This window comes from Trachurus japonicus, unplaced genomic scaffold (genome assembly GCF_045865225.1).
Source record: "Trachurus japonicus isolate A0001 unplaced genomic scaffold, Traja_1.0 AP030723.1".
Classification (NCBI taxonomy): Eukaryota; Metazoa; Chordata; class Actinopteri; order Carangiformes; family Carangidae; genus Trachurus; species Trachurus japonicus.
Window position 1 is genome coordinate 17,163 of NW_028220856.1, and position 16,167 is coordinate 33,329.

General features: G+C 43.0%; 1 pseudogene; it reads right to left on the reverse strand.

Annotated features, from left to right (window-relative positions):
* Positions 1-13,221: 13,221 nt before the first annotated feature.
* Positions 13,222-14,937, reverse strand: LOC146960093 (protein FAM78B-like; annotated as a pseudogene).
* Positions 14,938-16,167: the final 1,230 nt, after the last annotated feature.

Consider the following 16,167-nt stretch of genomic DNA (forward strand, 5'->3'; position numbering starts at 1 on the left):
CAAGTGTTACTAGTGCCACTAGTAGCACTAGTAACAGTAGTCTAGCAGTTGCAAGTGTTACTAGTGCCACTAGTAGCACTAGTAACAGTAGTCTAGCAGTTGCAAGTGTTACTAGTGCCACTAGTAGCACTAGAGACACTAGTTTACTAGTTGCAAATGTTACTAGTGCCACTAGTAGCACTAGTAACAGTAGTTTAGCAGTTGCAAGTGTTACTAGTGCCACTAGTAGCACTAGTAACACTAGTTTACTAGTTGCAAATGTTACTAGTGCCACTAGTAGCACTAGTAACAGTAGTTTAGCAGTTGCAAGTGTTACTAGTGCCACTAGTAGCACTAGTAACAGTAGTCTAGCAGTTGCAAGTGTTACTAGTGCCACTAGTAGCACTAGTAACAGTAGTCTAGCAGTTGCAAGTGTTACTAGTGCCACTAGTAGCACTAGAGACACTAGTTTACTAGTTGCAAATGTTACTAGTGCCACTAGTAGCACTAGTAACACTAGTTTACTAGTTGCAAATGTTACTAGTGCCACTAGTAGCACTGGTAACAGTAGTCTAGCAGTTGCAAGTGTTACTAGTGCCACTAGTAGCACTAGTAACAGTAGTCTAGCAGTTGCAAGTGTTACTAGTGCCACTAGTAGCACTAGTAACAGTAGTTTAGCAGTTGCAAGTGTTACTAGTGCCACTAGTAGCACTAGTAACAGTAGTCTAGCAGTTGCAAGTGTTACTAGTGCCACTAGTAGCACTAGTAACACTAGTTTACTAGTTGCAAATGTTACTAGTGCCACTAGTAGCACTAGTAACACTAGTTTACTAGTTGCAAGTGTTACTAGTGCCACTAGTAGCACTAGTAACAGTAATCTAGCAGTTGCAAGTGTTACTAGTGCCACTAGTAGCACTAGTAACACTAGTTTACCTGGCTTTTTTCAAAACTCCAACTAAAATATCAGATTAGTCTACCACTTTCCCTTGGTCAATTGAGGTCCGGTAAAACATATGATGGTCTTTCAACTCTTCTCTAGCCATATGTATCATGATGTCATGTTTTTGTGCACAAAGTCACATGATCATGCCTTTTAACCAACATGTCACAAGAAACGGAACGGTAGCTATATGGCCATATGAAATGGAAAAGAAATGCTCCAGCAAACTATAAGCAAACAAATCAATGTCAGCACTGTTCAAAGGCAGACATGCCTTTTTTCATGATAGTTGGAAAAAATGACACTATTTATTTAATTATTTTTACATTTTTTGATTGAAAGCCGTTTTTCAACATTTTTTATGACAGATAGCAGCCCCTTACTAAAATAGGCCATGAAAGGGTTTGATAATAAAAATATTGATGCAATTACACATCATTCATTGGAAGACACCTAACCCTACGTAACAGAGAAAAAAAACTATTATACCTGTTTTTAATTTGACATGGTGTGATGTTAAAAATTGCGGCTAAAAACTGGAGCAGGAGATATGCAACAGGACCAGAGGATTAAAAGTTCCTCAGGCTTTAAAGGGTTAAGCTCCCCTAGGTGGCATTCATGTTGGAGAACCAGTAAGATTCAACCATTTATAATCATATTCCGCCCCCTAATTACCATTTGGTGTTACTAGTGTGACTAGTTGACATTTTTGCTTCCACTAGTTCAACTAGAAATAAGTCTAGCTCTGCTAGTTAACTAGTGAGGTCAAAAGATGTGTTACATGTGTGACTAGTGCGCATGTCAGTGTCACTAGTTCAACTAGTAAACATTTAAGCCCCACTAGTTAACTAGTGAGCTCAATAAGGTGTTACTAGTTGAACTAGTGAGCATTTCAGCTTCCTCTAGTTCAACTAGTAAACATTTTAAGCCCCACTAGTTAACTAGTATGGTCAAGGAGACTTTTCCTAGTTTAACTAGTAAGGGGCAAATCGCTATCTAGTCACACTAGTGATGATTTTGGCTCTTACAAGTGTAACTTGTGTAAATAACTTGAGCTTACTAGCAAACTAGTGAGGTGAATTGTCGCTACTAGTTAGCTAGTCAGCACTTTTGCAGCTCACTAGTTCACTAGTAAGACTTTGAGCATTGCTAGTTGAGCCCAGAGGGCCACAAGTCTGTCAAAATGCTGTATAGTTTGTATTTTGGTGCCACTAGTGTGGCTTCTGGCTTCACTAGTAAGGCTTATGTTGTTACTAGCTTGACAAAAGTGTCACTAGTTGCTGAAAAAGAGTGACTAGTAAGACTCTTTGTTCAACTAGTTGGACAAAATGTCTAACTAGTGTGGCCAGGTATCCAACTAGTGCTGATAGTAGTCAAACTAGTGAATGACACTGAAGCCTGATATCAAGGATATGGAATAAATGCTCAAACGGCTTGCCATACCAGTCTGCCATCCAGCCCTCCCATTAAGCTGGTCTGTCCTCTCTTCCCATGAACCAGTCTGCCATCCAGTCCTCCCATTAAGCTGGTCTGCTCTCCCTTCCTATGAACCAGTCTGCCATCCAGCCCTCCCATTAAGCTGGTCTGTCCTCTCTTCCCATGAACCAGTCTGCCATCCAGTCCTCCCATTAAGCTGGTCTGCTCTCCCTGTCTCCCTTGCCTACCAGAAGCTTCCTTCTTCAGCTGTTGTTAACATTTCCATGTTTCCCACATTCTCAAACTGTTTTCTTGTCTGTAACAACATCTATTGCACGTCTGTCCGTCCTGGGTGAGGGATCCCTCCTCTGTTGCTCACCCTGAGGTTTCTCCGATTTTTCCCTGTTGATCTACTAAGAGTAACCCGCTAAATGACAACATGCGCAAACCGCATTATTTAAATGAGTGTTTTGCGCGTTGTAATCGTTTCTGCCATGGAGAGTGTGGACAGAGAGCTGGATGACCACAAAGACAGAATGAAAATTTGATCCAATGGATTAATAGAGACGGGCAAATAAACATATTGTCGAGCTGTAGCAGAAGAAAAGTGGGAGACTATCTATGAGAAAGTAAATGTGGTTGGTAAAACAAGAAGAGAACAGATGAATTGAAGAGAAGATGAGGAGATGACCAGAGGGATCAAGACGGAGTGAAGGCAGCGGTGACGTCTCTCAGTCCTGCTCCCAGAGCTGAGCAGCCAGGTACTGGAGAGGGAGGAGAGGAGAGGAGCGCACCGGACGAGAGAGGTGCGGCGTGCGTAACGGCGCTTATAGGACTTTTGATCGCATGATCAACCATCTGAACACAACTATCATATAATTATGTTACAGCTTGGCCTGATGGAAATTGTCCCAAAAAAAATTAAATAAGTCTATTTTTCAAGCTTGTTTGTAGCGGAAGCTTTTTTGGTGTGTCTTTTTGTTACGAAGACAATTGGTATCCATTTGCAACCGTCATATGGACATGCACTGCTACGCCGAGACCCCCTGTAACTCAGAGAAGCCACGGAGGACTCTGAAACTTCTCCCAGCCCTTAGTCCACATGAGGGGGAGTAGATAATGAGTGAAATTTCCATTTTGGGTGAACTATCCCTTTAACAGGCGTGTCAGGTGACTAATCCTGGGTGGGGGGGCTGCTCTACCAGGGCTTGTGGCTTGGGGAAGTGGGATAGACGTCAGGATGAAGGCAGTCAGAAGCTAGGCGAGTTTCCTCATCACCAGCTTAAACATTCTCTAGAATTTCTACTCTGGTCCGTGACCATTAGAACTTGAGAAATTACCCTTTAAACGGAGAGCTGGTCCAGTAAAGGCCTTAGTAATAGGGGCTTAATACCGGGGATCTAACAAGAGATAACGTCTGTCGACACACTCACACTGCACCAGTAAAACCAGCAGACTGTGGATCTATCCGTCCTTACAGCCACTAACAACATCATATCTGTCTGTTCAGTGTTCAGAGACTCAGAGTTAAAAAGTAAACCTGTAGAGGCCGACTGTGCTGCACACAGAAAATCTACAGGACGTGATAACAAATAACATAAGCACAATCAATAATGCCATTGGTATCAATAAAATCTATCATTTGTATTTTACAGGTGGCTACTTAATGAGGAAGATGTAAACTGACATTTGACACTGAAACAAGCAGAGTGGAACCAACAGCTCAGTGAGTTCATGTACTTACCAGAGACGAGGTTCAGAAACACTGCTCTGTCTCTGTTCTACAGTTCCTTATATGCGCATCTGTCCGTCTACACAGACGCACAGGAAGTCACACCCATTTCCCAGAATCCTGTCTCTGCAAAGCTGAAAGTAAAGTTTCTGTATCTTCCACAGATTTGAAGTCAACGATCTGTTATGATTTGATGAGTCACCATCATGCCTGTATTTTAACCACATGCGGCTTTTATTGAATGTTGACCGTGTCAAATCATGTTGTGTTTAAGGACAAATACAATACCCACCGGATGTTAGTGGTCTGATGGTTGCCATGGTAACTGAATAATCACAACAGGAAACACTGCTGCTGAAACTGTCTGAGCTCTTGACTGTGTGACTTCCTGATGAACACAGAACTAACAGTCACTGTGGGTATTAGAAATGTTTACCTCAGGACAAACATCGTTCACAGCCTTCACCACGATCCACCTTCAACTGATATCATAACGTGATTGGACAGGAGGAGCTCCCACTGTTGAACTACACACTCTTCTTCTGGACACTGTCACCAAACTAATGCTGAACACAGGAAACAGGAGAAACTGACAGGTCACACATTTCACTGTAACACCTGACACTGGTTCTGAACTATGGGGTCAAAGGTCATTTCAACAGAATGAACGTTAATCATGTGTAAACAACAGAGGAGTTAATATAGTACACATGAACGTCCTTAGCTGCAGTGATCTAATAGAAGGACTGAGGGGAAGTGGCTCTGCTCCGTCCTGGTCTCATTAAGAGTCTGTTCACACGAGAGTATGAAGAGTTAAAGCAGAAGTAAGCGATCCGGTCGTTTTCGCTAATGCTGCGTTCCAGGTAGGCTTTTGAAACCGTAAATTACAGCTTCAAGTCACAACTTACGACTTTGTAGCGTTCCAGGCAACCCACTCGTGTTTCTCCGACCTGTTTTACCTGTGAAAGTCACTATAACGGCCACTCGTAACTTCTGACCCATGAACTCGTACCAGATCGAACTGGTACGACTTCACAGGTCGGAAAAACACGAGTTACGAGTTGCCTTGAACGCACCATAACAGTCCTCGTCCCTACGTCACCACATTCACGGCGTCCCTTGGCTGCACACACAGCCCTTCATGCCGTTCTCTCTCCTCATTGGATAAAAACTGTAGGATACGATAAATGTTTTCTCCTCGGCTCAGAGCAGAGCAGAGTGACTGACAGACCCGTGTTTCAGACCAAACACTCTATGTAAGTGATTGCTGTCGGAAGATATAACTATTTAAGACTTATATTAACACAAATATATCACTTACATCTGCTTTAAAGAAAAAAAAAGAAAAAAAGAGAATGAAGAGTCACGCCTAAAATACACTGGATGCGGAACGACTCCGAAACGGCTCCGGTACGGCGGCGGAGCCGATACGCATTAATTATAATCACCGTGGCAGCGTCCACCGACTCCGGGTCCGCTGCGTCGTGGGTCCGGAACGGCACCGGCATCCGGCAGCCCTCGCAAAAGATACGCAGAGCTTCTATTTTTGCCGGACGCCGGAGCACGGCGCATCAAGCAGCACAGAGCAGGTCGTGTATGACAGGAAATCGTGGGCAAATTACAAAATAAAACACCCGGTTAATTTTCAAAATAAAATACACCATGTTTACAGCGGAGCATATTTTCTGCTTTACACCTTGAAAACGTTGTAATGGGCAGTGACCGGCCTGAAGTCAGCAGCTCGGAGGTTTTCAGACATAATTTCACCCAGTTTACACCATGGACAAGGAGATAGTGACTGTAAAATCAAGTCAGGTCAGCACCAAGTTGTTTCTGTACTACTCCTCTGGATTAAATTAATTGTTTTTGATTTTATGGTTCACTTTATGGAAACTACAACCCGCTTTATCGCGAGATCACGTGTTCCCGCTGTGCGGCAGAGCCGCAACAATCAACATCACGGACGGAACCGGTGTGAGTTGACGGAGTCAGAGTACGCAGCCATTCCGTAGCGGACCCGTTTCGGAGTCGTTCCGCATCCAGTGTATTTTAGGCGTTACAGCAGCAGCAGTGATGGCGTCTCCATCTCAGGATCTTCTTTGTGGAGCAACATGGAGGAGAAGCTACAGAGAAGCTCTGGACTCTGGATGTCACAAAGTCCAAGGCTGAGATCTCCAAAGATGGAGATGTGAGCACCTCCCACTGTTCCTCCCACTTTACAAATAGAGGCCCAGTTGAGGCCTTCCCCCTTTTCCTTTGTCTCCAGACTCTGTGTGTGTGTGTGCTGGTGGTGCTCACCTGAGTTTGCCATGCGTGTTTGACTTCATCTCATTGTAAGTAAATCTAAACTTATTTCAACGCATTAAGGTTAAGGTCAATGTTTAAGTTTCAAGTATTTTTACATGCCTAAGTTTAACGAGAATCATATGGTTTGATGTGTTTATGGATAATGAACTTAAAAGATTGATTGTATTCTAATTTAATGGTATTTCGTTGTATTTATCAGGCATGAATTACTTTGTTTCCTTTCTTTCTGTTGCGTTAAAAAAGAGGAAACCAACAAATGCGTGTTCGTTGATTTGAGAGAGGACAGACAACGACGTTCTAGTTGACCATTTATTAAAGTTGGATCATCAAAAGACTTGTACAAGGATCTTCACTGTTAAGGAAATCGCAGTCTGCAAGCAGTTAGCTGCAATCACCCGCCCAGAGAAGAATGACGAGAAAACGTGACAAAGCTCTTAATATTATTCGCACTATGTGTGTGGTAATTAATTTCTATTGGTTAAAACTGATGGGGAGGAACTGCGGTTTTAGACTTAGTTCCTCCCTTCGTTGGTGCACAGGTTGGTCCCAACCTCTTGGCACACGAACATCCATCTTCCAGCAACCTGAAAAAACAGAGAGAATTCCTCCCTACTCTGCCTCTGGTCTCCCGTGACCAAGAGCCTGCTCTCCTATCTCTCCAAGGGCACCTGCCTACGTCTTGTTCCCTGTATGTATCATTTTCCCAGCCTGGATGCTCATAAATCTGTTACTGAAGACTGGATGCTCTTAAATCTGTTACTAAGGGAGACCAGAATGAATAGCTCTATTAATGAAGTACGGCCTGAAGTTACCCTTTTAACCTTGAGAGTGTCTAAGCTTAGCAGTTTCTCACAGGAAAAGTATGTGGACGTGAGTGATCAGGGAAAGAAAGCAACGACCAAAGCTGTAAGGCTTGCTTGAACAACTTTGGTTTTTCTGCCTAATGAATGATCAACATAGAAGATATATTTCTTTAGAAAGCTTAATAATGTAGTTAATTAGTCTAATAAGATATAATCAACTAGGATGGTTAGTACGTAATTATTCTAATAAAGTAAAATCAACTGGGATTATTGATACGTGAATCTGTGGAAACACTTGACATATGGAAGCACTCCTGACGTCCTGACCTTCTGACCTAGCCTCATACTCTTCCCTGGTCATGCTCCACAGGACGCAGCAACTCTCCCGGTTGTAACTCAATTAATGTTTTCTCAGTTGTAACTCAATTAATGTTTTCTCAGTTGTAGTTTCCACAGTTCAGTAAAGGGTTAGTCTATAGGAGAGGGGTAAGAGAGGTACATTTAATGCACAATGTCTTCTGTGTTCACATAGATCAGGGTTAAGTGTTGTGTAATGTCTGTGTTATTCAATGTGTTTCTAATGGTACGTGTTTCTTAATCAATAAGGTAGTATGTGTTTGTTAAAACAGCAGATAGATTGGAGGTAATAATCAGTGTCTAACTAGAGGATAGATCAGAGGTAGTAATCAATGTCTGAAATATACATGTATATCAGTGGTGATCATCAGGGTCTAAATTGAATTTATCCTAACAATCCCTCCTTTCACACCTACTAGGTGTGAACAAATTAGGAAAGGGAATGGAGTTTAAGCTCACACTCCAAATCAATATCCATGTCTGGCACCATCTGCTCCTCTTCCTCAGCCAACAAGGGCATCTGGTAGGGAGGAGGAAGATGTTCCTTGGACAAGGCTGCAGTTCATGGGGTGTCCAATGTGTTTTGCCATGAGGAGAATTTCTCATTGACATAAGGACCACAGGCAAGGCGTCGACCCATGAGAGTTTAGTGTCTGCACAGATTTTCGCCATTTTCTTTTCGTACGCTCCAGCTTTGTCTTGCATGTCTTTAATGTCGTCATTAGTCAGTTCTGGGAGTGGTGCAACCACGACTGTCAGCATTTGTCCTTGATATCCTCCTGCTTTCTTGGCTGCAGCGTCGGCAGCTTCATTTCCTTTAGCGATGGTGGAAGAGTTTTTCTGGTGTCCTTTGCATTTCATCACTGCTACTTTCTGTGGGAGGAGTATGGCTTTGATCAACTCCTCTAGTTGTTCTTTGTGTTTCACCGGGGTGTTTGCTGTGTGAGGAAGCTTCTTCTCACCCACTGTGGTCCATCAACATGTACAGCTCCATGGGCGTAGGCTGAGTCAGTGTAGATGTTAACTCTTTGTCCTTCACTGAGCTGCAAGGCTCTGGTCAGTGCTAGTACTTCGGCCAATTGTGCTGATGCTGGTTGTGGGATGACTCTTTGTTCTAGCACTTCATGTTCATTTCCTGTCTGTTTCACAACAGCGTAGGAAGCAACGTTCCTTGTTCACCTTTGTAGCAGCAACAGTCTGTGAAGGGGGTGAGGTCTGGTGTCTGCAGTGGTTGTGCTTGTAAGTCTGGTTGGAGCCTGACGTCTCTTGCTGCCACATCTGCACAGTTGTGTGGGAGATGTTCTTCCGTGGTCATGTTGATGGCCAAGTTGATGCTTTCTGTGTAGTAGGTGATGTGGGGTTGTGTCAAAGCAGTTGAGATCTTTATTTTTCTTGACGGTGAGAAGGTGAATGCACTTGAGTTCAGAAACGCAAGTGGAGTGGATCCAAATAAACCTTGGTTAAACACACAACAACCTCTGTCTAGACACCTTATTTGGTATCTCCAATATTGGCGTCTTGTAATTGGTAAAAGGGTTAGGTTTGCTTACTAGCATGCCACCAACATGTGATCACTTTATGAATAGTTTTATTGTGATCTCTGACCCCCAAAACATGGGTCTAGACACCTTATTTGTTCAGATATCTGCAATATTGGCTGAGATATAGTGAAATTAGGTTTTTTCGATAATGGCGGCACTAATTTGCATAAAAATGATACATGGGACATTCTGACAACTTTTTAACATAGCTCATCATTTTCTACACATTTTTTCCAATCTAGAAACACTGGTTAGAAGTATATTTCCGGGGGGTGCATGATACCCCCCTCTTCGTACTAGACTAATGGTTTAAGTTTAAATTCTGTTGCACGTTTACTGTGTTTTAATCACATGAAGGTGTGTGTGTGTTTGTGTGTGTGTGTGTGTAACTGTAATCACATGAAGCTGGCTCTAGAGTCTGTGTGTGTGTTGTAGTTAGTTAGTAGCTGCATCCTGTGTCAGTCTGATTTAGCTGTGTCTGTGTTTATAAACATTTAAACGAGCGCCAGGTGGATTGTTTATGAAGTTAACGAGCTCTGGCCTGAGGATCAAAGAGGTTACCACGGCGATAGGGGCCCCCTGCAGGCTGAGACAGACAGAAACGTGGAGAAAAAGAGCCATTTTCTGCCTCTGCACCGGTCTCACATTTAGGCTTAGGGTGAGAAAACGGTAACTCCTATCAGAACAAAACACAGATCAACGTTGCTCTAAGGACTTACTGAAAATTTTGGTACGATTTGGTGTTTCTACAGTAAATATTTTGGCGACGCTGGCAGTTTTAAAACATCAAGCCGTTCTGCTTCTCTCAGAAAATATTTGTATTGGACTCAATGAGGAGCAGAGACTACGTGGCCGCATTTAGAGGCTCAGAGTTTAAATTCTGTAAGTCTCTCTGATATTTTGAGCAGATTAAGAGATCGAGGATGAGCTCGTCTACAAACGTGGCGGAAATTATGTGTGTAGAGTGTAAATTGTGGCCGTTTGGAGTTTGGAAAGAGAAAAAATCTGGAGTTTTTCTGGCATCTCTCCCACTCTAACTGATGATGTCACGTGCTCTGACACGAACATTCCGTGCAATACACACCCATTATAATCTCATAATTTCTCCAAAAATGATCATGGTCATTGATCAGGGATTGATCAAAAACTATATGACCTATCAAAACGTGAAGTAATACGCCAATACACAAGACTTGTGTCTACTGTTTAAAGTTTAAATGAAGTCTCTAGGTGAAAGTATGCCTGAGCAGTAGACTCCAATGATTGGTCTTTTTCGCTCTTTTTTTTTCCGCCCGTCCCATTGACTTCAATGCAAATCTTTGCGCAGTTTTTCGCGACTTATGTCGCGAAAAATTCGTAAACTGTTGAGAAAAGTAATAGCACACCGATCCTGATCGAACCGCATGTTTTGATATATAATTTGTACTAGTAGCGAATCGAAAATCGTCCGGAAGATGAAAAATAATAATAATATTATGGAAGAAAAAATCCACACTACTGTTATGGTTGTGTGTCTGGTTGTGTGTCTGTGTTGTGTTACCCCAGGTTGAGGTGTTTTCGCCCAGGCACTGGTCCCTGCAGCCATTTCATAGCTGTTGGGACCAGTGCCCGGTGCGATTGCCCGTGGCCCTAATTACTCCATTAATGTATCTGTTACCTATAGGGTCCTGCCATCAGTCAATGGTCAGGGTCAGTCCCCTGTCACAAAAAACACGCTTGGGCACCGGTGGGCTGCTGGTGGGCTGCTGGTGCCACCCTACCACCGGACTTAAAGGGATAGTTCAACATTTTGGCAAACTGGCCCATCGCCATAATCCCTATAGTCATAGCAGTAGGTTCGTTACCTTTAATTGTCGGTGCAAGCTATTTTTAGAACGGCGGAGCAGAGCCGTGAGCTGCTCAGAGCTACGCTAAAGAGGCTCATGGGATTTCTTGGTTTCCCTCATCAAACTCATCAAATACGCAATCCAACAACTCCACCACGCTATGAGATAATAACACAATGTTACCACACAGAGTTGTTTTAGAGGGAAATGCAGAGACTGCTTGATGAAAAACTGTCCCTGAAGGCAACGTGCATCAGCAGTTTTGCATTAATTTACCTCTAAAACAACTCTGTGTGGTAACGTTGTGTTATTATCTCATAGCGTGGTGAATGTTCACCAGCTTGTCCACCAGAGCGTTTTGGAGTTGTTGGATTGTGTATTTGATGAATTTGATGAGGGAAACCAAGAAATCCCATGAGCCTCCGTAGCGTAGCTCTGAGCAGCTCACGGCTCTGCTCCGCCGTTCTAAAAATAGCTTGCACCGACAATTAAAGGCAACAAACCTACTGCTATGACTATAGGGATTATGGCAATGGGCCAATTTGCCAAAATGTTGAACTATCCCTTTAACAAGTTTTTTGGAATCCTGTATATAGTAGTAAATAGTATAGTAATTACTAGACATTGTATCACTACCACTATACCATACCTCACTTTTTATCTACTTTACTTATATTGCTGATATAACTGGTTATTTCTGGTATTAACTTCATTATTAATGGTCTGTAATTTACAGGATAACCCAAAGACATCTAATGAAGCCGAAACAATCATGATTTTATGATTTTTTTTGTCATAATGCAGGTGGTGATTTAAGGCAACTGGACCATCTGTCACAGAGGAAGACTCCTGTCCTGCAGTGTGTGAGCCCCACACTGCTGTCAGAGGATTCTGACACATGAACAGTGAACACACACCTTTTCTTTGTATTTTTGGGTTAGGGTTTTTTCCTTGTGATTGATATTTTAAATGGTTCAAATCATACAGTAGATGACCTTGTACTTTTGCATTGCTTATTGAAGTAGATCAAAAAATGTTTTAAATAAATTAATGTTGTCAAACATTAACATGGGCTTGTAGTCCAGTTCTATTATTAGGTAAATTCTCAGTGATCCTAGTGGTCTGTTAGGAAAGTGTAATCTTGAAATTGAATGATGATGTCATATTTCAATGTTTAAATATTTTAATGAAATGTTACAACATTACCTTTGTGGATTTTTTTTTTTTCAAAGCATGTTATTGAGTCCCTAAGTATTGTCATTCTGGAAACATTAAAAACTTTCAGCTGTAACCCTTTGCAAGAATATTTGGGCATAATGTTGTAGCAATGTTTTCATTTGTAACATTGTAAGAAAGTTATCAAAAATCATTCTTGGGATGTTTTTAGAGAACGTTCCTCCAGAACGTTCTGTGAACTTAAAGAAAACTTCCCACTAAGAACACCATTAAAACAGTAGCGTATAATGTTATAGCAACATTTTCATTCAACATTTTAAGATGGTTATCACAAAATATTCTTAGGATGTTTTTAGAGAACATTCCTCCAGAACGTTCTGGGAACTTAAAGAAAACTTCCCGCTAAAAACATTCTAACAACATTATAGGTAACATTGTCAGAATGTTTTTAGAACAAAAAATTTCTAGCTGGGGACCTGCTGTCACATTCTGAGGATATTTTTATTGAGTATTGTCAGGTTGAAAAAACAGGAAAACTGCATGATGCGTGTTCGTTTATTCCAAGAGAGGACAAACAACGACGTTCCGGTTAACTATTTATTAAATTGGATCATCAAAGGCATCAGATACAAATAACTCTCCTGTTCAGGAAATCGCAGTCTGCAGCAGTTAGCTGCAACCACCATCCCAAGAGAGCAGGAATTCTCTGTCATCTGCTCCAGACAAAGGCGTTACATTCATTTTCAATACTTCGCACTATGTGTGTTAATTCTTATTGGTCAAAAACAGGTGTGGAGTGGCTGTGGTTTAGACTTAGCCCTCCCTTCGGTGGTTCCCTCAGGCTGGCACATGTTGGTCCCATCTCTCCAGCACACGAACCTCTGGGCCTGAAACACAACAAACCCTCCCTACACTGACATGACTCTCCATCCCAGGTGTCTGAGGGGTCAGGGCAGATAATACAGACCATTAAAGAGAGGCAATAGGAATAGCTACATCAGCAGTAGCACTCTATTGACATAAAATTGTGTTTTTTGTACAATGATATATCTTTGATCATATAGAAATTATAACTCGTAAATGCAAAAAAATATATATATTTTTATTTATTTTTTGTTGTTACTGTAGTTGCTCTTGGGGCCCTCTAGTAGCTGCGGGGCCACCTCCATATTAGCTCTTGGGCTTCGTTGGCATTCGGCCCCACCAGCGCTTCAGGAGGAATGGGCTCCTTGTCGTCGAGGATTTGCGGTTGCTCCTGGTATCGAGGACCCATCAATCGAGCTCGCGAGCCCAGAGGCTTGTTAGGGTCCACGGAGATGTACAGCTGCGTCCGCTGCCGCACTGTCTGCAACACGATAAGCTCCTGGAGGAGGAGAGCAGCACTAAATAAACACCAACCACTACTATATAAAGCTTCATCCATTTATTCAATATGTGCTCTACTGCTATTAGATGTATTTAATGTGCATCTTGAATGATTAAAAACAGACCCTGAATAATGAGGATCTTGATATGTTTCTAACCCCTGAACATTCATTTCTGCAGTCAACAGTCAACACAGCACAGACAGGTGTGCTGTTTTCCTGTTATCTACTAAATAATCGACGATGAAAAAAGCAAAGCTTCTCCAGAATAATAACACATAAAAGAGAGAACATCACACTGTGGGCATTTAGTTACACAATAGGCGCGTTCCCAGGGCTGTTTAGAGGAACCTTTACGGGGCTGAACGGAGTCCCTGCCTGGGGGGAGGGACTCAGGTCGGCCCTGAAAAGTGGTACCATGACATGGAACTCCTGCAGTGGAAACGCGGCTAATTTGGACTGACTTTTAAGGTCCTTACAACCAAGAGCCTTTGCAGGGGTTATATTCAGCAGAGTTGGAAACGGTGATGAGGTGTTTTGTAACTTTACACCAGAAAGTAAAAGCTGGTTACATTCAAGTCAGTGTGTGTGTGCTGCAGGTGCAGAGTGTCTACAGATGTGCAGCCAGTCTTCTCCATTCACATGGTGCACAAAATTATTGGTAATTCTGTGATTTCATTGTGATTTATCTGAGTTTGACACATGTACTGTAAAAACAAACTTGTTTCTTGTCTTGTTGTCTTGTGTGTGTGTGTGTCTGTGTGTGTGTTTCTTTCTTAATCCCACCTTGGTCAGTAAATTGATGGCCACCAGCCAGGTGGTGAAGCTCTGGTCCCTGGTGCTGCGGGTCAGTGTAGGTGTATCGCTGTCGCGGACGGCCCAGGACACATCGGTGCTTAAGTTGTTGGCCATGCTGACAGTCAGGCGGGTCGGTCTGTGTCGGTGGTGATGCCATACCATGGGTAGCTCTTGCCATCCGAGTTACTGATGGCCCTGACCCGACCGTCTCGCAGCGCCGGTATCTCCCAGCTGGACCTGCAGCAGTGGACGGACGGTGGAGGACAGAGTGAGAGGAGGAGTTGTGGACCAGATGTTCTACATACACACACACTGAACAAAAATTAAAAGTCTGGCTGTGTCGTCTGTACGCTTACATTGCGATATCCCCATAGGTGTTGTACAACATCATCTCGGTACAAGCTTGGATCCAGCCCACCACCCAGGTTTCAAAGCGGGGCACTGGTGGCATCACAACTTCGGCCGAGGCCCTGAAGCGAGGCGTCTCGTAGTGGAGCTTACCTTGGTACTCCGTAATGGTGGTGGGGTACTCGTCAATAGAGGCTGACACCTTATTCACCTTAATCTCCCGGCTGATGCGGGGGTTGCTCTGATAACTGCCATTGCAGGCGACAAGCAGAATGAGCAAAACCAGAGAAGAAGGGAGCAACGGTCTGCCTGTTGACTGCCACATTGCTCCTGGTGCTCGTTCCCAGAAACTGAAATTTGGCTGCTGCTTCCCTGCCGTGTGTCCAGAGTCTCCTCTGCTCCTTGTCGAGTCCACACGTCCGGCTGCAAGTCGGGCTCTGTGCTGGGGGGGGGGTCATCAATGCACGTAAACTGTCAGTGGTTTGCTACAGGCTACCGCTAAAATTTTGAATGACGCACAAGACACTGCCTGTCCGCTGGTCAATGAGACCTCACACATCAGCCATGTGCGTTTGTTTACAATGAAGCCAGCGAGAAATCAATAAATGGAGCAGGTAAAAAATGTAGCATAGCCATGGGAAAATCCTGCTCAGTTCCTCTTTCATTGTAGGTTATATACATTATTTTCAATTAATCAACTGTTCGGACAAAAAGCCGTTTACCACTCCACCTCTTCCACACGCCGCTGATCCAAACAGCTGATGGTGGAGCGATACAGCACTTTGCAGAGCCGGCCTGTGTGGAGGAGTAGGCTACAGTAGGCCTAACTGTCTGAGCAAGTTAATTGCAGATAAAGGGGGTTAGGGAGAGAAGTCTAAGTAATTTGACATATTTACTGTATATGTATTTTTTTTTTTTAAGTAACGTATTTTTCCTGGTAATTAATTACTTTTACCATGTAGTAACTCCGTTTCTAACTCAGTTCCTTTGATAGGAATTTGTCTTGGTTTGCTCTCAGAAACATACAATGACCACCACAACACCATACAAACACATACAAAATACAGACTGGCAGAAGAATATAAAGTACGAAGGACAGTAGCCTACCCAGCAGCATCATGTTCAGCATTAAGTGCAAAGTGCAGAAAAAGTGCGTAGTGCTTAGTGCAAATCAGTGTAAGTTCATGAGTATAATAGCTTGGAAGTAGGTGCTGTCTCTGAAGCGTGATGTTTTACTTTTAACTCATTGAGTGCCATTGACGTATATATACGTCAATCAAAATCCAACGCTTGAGTGCCATTGACGTATATATACGTCAAATGCACTTTTCTGCGGCTGGTAAATGGGGGCGCTGTTGCGCACACTGTGGGTAATTTTGGGGCTTCTGGGATGTGTAGAACGAAGAAGACTGTAGATCAGAGCAAGAAGTGAAGGAGAAGGAGAAGACGAGCGCGATCGGTGCAGGGATAAAAAGTGTACATTTCAAGAGAAAAACGATGGGCAGAGCCTGGAAAAAGTGATCGGAGGAGGCAGGAAAGGTAAACTGATCTATATCAGCAGCACTAAAATGCCGAAGCGA